At 38.5% G+C, this 4,129-nt stretch overlaps 1 non-coding gene across 1 annotated transcript; it reads left to right on the forward strand.

Annotated features, from left to right (window-relative positions):
- Nucleotides 1-3,847: 3,847 nt before the first annotated feature.
- Nucleotides 3,848-3,920, forward strand: Trnat-ggu (transfer RNA threonine (anticodon GGU)). Its single transcript has one exon. It is a non-coding gene; the product is annotated as a tRNA-Thr (tRNA).
- The last annotated feature ends 209 nt before the right edge of the window (nt 3,921-4,129 follow it).

The raw sequence follows: 4,129 nt of genomic DNA on the forward strand, positions 1-4,129 counted from the left end.
GCGTAGATGTTTATAAATCGCACTCTCTTTATCAGTTACAGCGTGTTCACGTGTTCGGGTGAGAAGGGTTCTGTCAGTTTTGCCACATTTAAATAACATCACCACACCAACTATTTCCGGCAACAATGAATACGCAATCAATGCAGTTCAGAATAACACCACGGTGTTAGATTATGACGACAATTGGAACCTGCTATTGTATAAAGAGGCCTTCCACATCAAGCGCCAATCGCCATCACTTAACAATGAATTAAAATCCAGCAGGGAACTCTGCCTGTTCTCTTGAGTACACCTTTTGTAACTATTTAAGCTCCTAATTATGTATGCATCTTCAGTCTGATGATGGTATACACTGTAGTTTATACCGAAATTTAACTGTCACTTAAGATCTTGCTTTTTGTTCATTTGTTGTCAAAATTTAAAGACCAGATGAATGTACTCGGTCTATCGTTTATCTTATATTTGACATTGAAGTTGTTGAAAATCTGATGTCAGAGTTGTTAAAATTTGCCATCTGTCAGATTTCCTCAACTCAGATGTTGAATGTTTACAGCGTTGTGCTGGATGCTGAAAGTCAGGGTTGGAAGTTTGGGAGACTTGTGGCTGACTGCCATTCTGTTGTTTTCTTGGACTAGAAGCCTTGTTCCACACAGATTTTGTAAAAGGTTTATCCATTACAAAATCTTAATGGATACTGATGGCGTTCTATTCAGAAACAGGGTGTAATCTTGTAATGCACTAACGTCATTCCTGGGGGCTTTATGGGCGCAACCCTTGTCTGAAAAAGCCTGGGGAATGACCTTGATGGTAGACAGACTTAACAATGCACTTGATGGCGAAAAAACCATCATCGTCTACTGATAGTTATGTTGCAGAAACCTGTGTTAGCTTCTTCCTTGGGAGCCTTGTCTAATGCGTGCATTGATCATATCATGTACTTATCTTTTGTTTATTTTTCCAACAGATAAAGTAATGGACATTTTGTTTGACGTCTACATGAATGGAGACAGACAAGTTAAGGCATCAGTGGTAAGTATGACAGAATCCACTATTAATTGAAAACATTAATTTTTTTCTCAAATATCCTGAAAGACCTTTTCCAGATCAGGGTCTGAAATTACCTTTTCTGTATGGACTAGATGAAAATTTTAGGTCACCAGATGGCAAATAATTATTGTAGTCACCAACAATTTTTGCCTTTTCTTGTTGTCTGAAAAACGCATGTTTTGGACATTCCTATGATACCAGAAAGCAACGACCATGTGGTCTTGCGAAGTGTCAAGCATTATTTTCTGCTTTCATTTTAATGGACTAACTTTTGGAGAGAAAATTTATCCAGCCTTGAATGCAAATAAATATAGAAATCCATCTGCCCCTTAGTTTGTTGAAAATTTCAAAACCTTCTTTTCTTCCATCATGACTGCCATGGAAACACGAGTCACATTCTGTTGAACACAAGGTGCCATGTTGTTAGCACCAGGCTACAACCGTGTTACACCCTTCACACCAGTCCATTCAACCTCTTTCCTGAGTCGTTGTTTTTTCGCCTGCAATACACAAATTATTTTAAGAGAAACTGCAAGAAAATATGGCCGCTTGCAATGTTATGGAGGTAGTTAATGGAAACCTACTTTTATTTTTGTTTCAAAAACATCGGCAGGAGAAAAAGTGAGACAATTGTTGGCAAAGGGCTCTGAACTTCTTAGTAAAAGTTAACAATAGCAGTGCAAAAAGCAGTGCAATAGTACATGTAGGTCAACTGCTGGCGACCAGTTGTGAAATTCTGGTGCCAGTACTCAATTTTTAGTCGCACTGGCAACCAGGAGGGCGCAATTTCAGATCCTGTATGTTTATTTCATAAGGACCTATTAAAAATTTACTGATAAACCTGTTCCATTGCTGAGAGTGATAACCCATTGCAACAGAAATTTGCAACCTTGGTGTCACAGTCATACACCTTTAAAGGCAGCCAATTTGAAGACCAGTTGCTACAGAATTGGAATCAGTGAAGGACAGGGTTTTCTTTCTTTGCTTTTATTATAAACCATGATTTATCCTTTTCCTTGGAATCATTATTCCCCCACCCAAAGTTTCCTGCTCTGCAGACTATGCAAGACTGCTGCAAGGTTGCCTGTTGCAAAAGTGGGTGCCAGTATTTAACCCATTATTTCCTGAAGCAGCCTACATTGACAAGTAAAATCATCTGGCATTAGACAGAGTAAAGAGTAAAATCTATCCACAGCGGTTTCAAGTTGATGGCTAGTTTGAGTGGAGTAATCGACTTTATTATCCAACTGTATTAGTTATTGCGCAGAAAACACACACGACAAGTACAAATATTCCACGATATTTGTACAGTAGAAAAAAAACCAGTTTGATTAGTTGAGGTGCTGACATGTGCCGCACCCTTGTGACGTACAATTCTCTCACACACTAAAAATATAGTCTGAAAAAGTTGGAGAATATATATAGCTTACTGGACGATTTAGTGTGAAGTACACTATGTATATACAGCGAGACTTGTAAAAACATCCCACAATACTACGCACTAAATCGTCCAATAAGATATGTGTATTGATAAGGGGCTTATTACGGTCCTTTCATAGGGGTTTCTGAGGACATGCTGTTTTAAAAGAACGCTCCCAAAGACCACATTTAAAAGAGTTTTAACCCATTGACTCCTAGGAGTGAGACAAACAGCTCCTGAGGTGTGAATGGGTTAACGTTATTCGGTTTCATGGTAATTGCTTTATTTTCCTCAGGTCTTTTACTTTAAAAGCACATTTTCAAATAAATCATAACAGAGATTCTTTCTTGAATGGAAGCTGAAAAATGATGAAATGCTGAAATTTTTTAAGAAAATCCTGTTTCAATTCTGATGAGTTTGCACAATGATGATGATGATGGTGATGATAATGTTTTGAACAGTCTCCGCAGTATCTCAAAGCATTGTTTTCTCGGAGATCTGTTGAGTATTCCATGAGAGAAACTGATATCCTTAGTTTTCCTAAACCTCCTACTACTTTGGCTTAAATTCTTTTAGTTATAAGTGCTGCTTTTTAAGTTCTGGGGAACGTGTTGCCTGACAAATTGAGATCCCATTACGTCTTTGCATAAGTCAGCAATTCAACAACACAGATTAGTGAATTAATTATCTCATAGGTTTAATCTTATTTCTAGTTAATGCATGTCATTGTTCACTCTATCTTAGGATTGTATTTGTTATTCAGATGAGAGCATGCTGGGGATTTATGCCTCGCATCCCGTACGGGCCATTAGGAAGCATGCCACTGGACTCTACTTGTGCCTTTTGCCTTTTTGTTTATGAAAATAGATATAGTGGTGTGTGACACTCACAGGTAGGTACCAGTATGGTTGGCCGTTTGTTGCAAAATTCAACAATGTATATTTGTATGCAACAATCTATATTGATCAAATGAAGCTATGATCTTCGCAGTTATGAACGCAATTTTTGCAATTGCGTAAAAAAGCCTAAAAAATTCAGGACTTCAACGAGGTTTGAACCCGTGACCTCGCGTTACCGGTGCGACGCTCTAACCAACTGAGCTATGAAGCCACTGACGTTGGGAGCTGGTCATTGGTGGGTTCTAATGCTCCCGTGAGGAATGAATCGACGATGAAATGATATATGAGATGGATCATATATGAACTGCGGATATGAAATCAAACGAAGAAGCAAAAGTTGCGTTCATAACTGCGAAGATCATAGCTTCATTTGATTTCATATCCGCAGTTCATATATGATCCGTCTCATATATCATTTCATCGTCGATACATTCCTCAGGGGAGCATTAGAACCCACAAATGACCAGCTCCCAACGTCAGTGGCTTCATAGCTCAGTTGGTTAGAGCGTCGCACCGGTAACGCGAGGTCACGGGTTCAAACCCCGTTGAAGTCCTGAATATTTCAGGCTTCTTTACGCAATTGCAAAAATTGCGTTCATAACTGCGAACATCTTGGCTTCATTTGATTTCATATCCGCAGTTCATATATGATTTCATTTCATCGTCAATCTATGTTGATTCAACTTCAACACAGGATATTTTCATTTAACGACTATATTCATTCAACTTCAACACAGGATGTTTTCATTCAACGACTACATTC

This window comes from Montipora foliosa, chromosome 3 (genome assembly GCF_036669935.1).
Source record: "Montipora foliosa isolate CH-2021 chromosome 3, ASM3666993v2, whole genome shotgun sequence".
NCBI classification, from domain to species: Eukaryota; Metazoa; Cnidaria; class Anthozoa; order Scleractinia; family Acroporidae; genus Montipora; species Montipora foliosa.